The 1,237-nt window shown below is 45.2% G+C and overlaps 1 non-coding gene across 1 annotated transcript; it reads left to right on the forward strand.

Moving 5' to 3' along the window:
• The first annotated feature begins 758 nt into the window (after positions 1-758).
• LOC116269592 lies at positions 759-833 on the forward strand. The gene has a single exon (XR_004177212.1). It is a non-coding gene; the product is annotated as a small nucleolar RNA SNORD60 (small nucleolar RNA).
• The last annotated feature ends 404 nt before the right edge of the window (positions 834-1,237 follow it).

Below are 1,237 nucleotides of genomic sequence, written 5' to 3' on the forward strand. Positions count from 1 at the left end.
TGTTATTTCATATGAATTGGATTGTTCTTTCCTGAAGTTTCAAGATGGATGTTGTGGTCACCGGACACCTAGCAAGTCTACCTAGATAACTCAAAAGAGGAAAGTTAGGTCTAAGAAAAATTTGAGAACATTGGAAGAAATGGATCAAGGTTAATTTCAGAGGAGATTTTGAACTGACGCCAGGAGAATTTATTTCAGCAAATGAATTTATCATAGCGAATAATTATTGCACGGGTAGCATGGGATGGGTGGCACTCATTCATCAGTGAGTGAGGAATGGCCTGCTCGCTAAAGGAATTTATAGTTTAGTGAAAAGATGAGGCATGTATGCCCATGGTTTTAATGAGCATGACAGAAAAGCAGGAATCTGGGAAGGCTTCCTGACAGGTGAATTACAGCTGGGCCTCAAATGATTTTGACAAATAGAGATGGAAAGTGAGGAAGGGTACTCCGGGAAGAACCTTTGTGAGCAAAGGCCTAGAGGTGGGGCAGTCCTGGCCGTGCTTGGGTAGTGGCAGATACTCCATTTATGAGGAAATATGCAGTCCATGTGAAGGGGAGTAGGACATAAAGCTGCAAAAATGGCTGGGACAAGACTTACAAGGGGCTCAGATGCCAAGAGAAGGAGACTGAACTCTACAGAAAGCAATGTGAGAAGTGACTGTGGGGGCTGATAGTGGCTTTTGAATTTGGGAATTGTATGTTGTAATTTAGGAAGATGGACCAGGCAGTTGTGTTAGAAAAAATAGACGCTTGGGAGGATGTGATGAATTGCTTTAATTTCTGACACCTCGTATGAAAGCTGCACTTGCAGTCTTGCAAGACTGAGGCTTGGGGGAGAACAAAAAAAAAAGAAAAAATAAGAAAAAAGAGAAATACTTGGGGTGGGAGGCAAGGCAGTTGGAAGGTTAGTGTTTGGGAGAACCGCAATAATGGCTTGAGCATGATTTGCAGCAAAAGGAATTAAATAGTTCTCAGGGTTGGCAGAGAATGCAAGGGGCACTGCAGATGACTCCATGGTTGGGTGGCTGGAAGGATGTTTGCCCACTTGATAGAAATATAGAGTTTGAGGTAGAAGGCGGTGTGAGGGGCATAAGCATGTCAGTGGGCCGATGGTGAGCAGGGGTGTCTGCTGGCACACACAGGTTAGGACATATGGGAGACGCCACACAGCTGGCAGTGAGCCAGGAGAGTTCACGCTCTGGAGTCCTCTTCAGAGAGTGCTAGCTGGGGCCTG

This window comes from Papio anubis, chromosome 11 (assembly GCF_008728515.1).
Source record: "Papio anubis isolate 15944 chromosome 11, Panubis1.0, whole genome shotgun sequence".
NCBI lineage: Eukaryota > Metazoa > Chordata > Mammalia > Primates > Cercopithecidae > Papio > Papio anubis.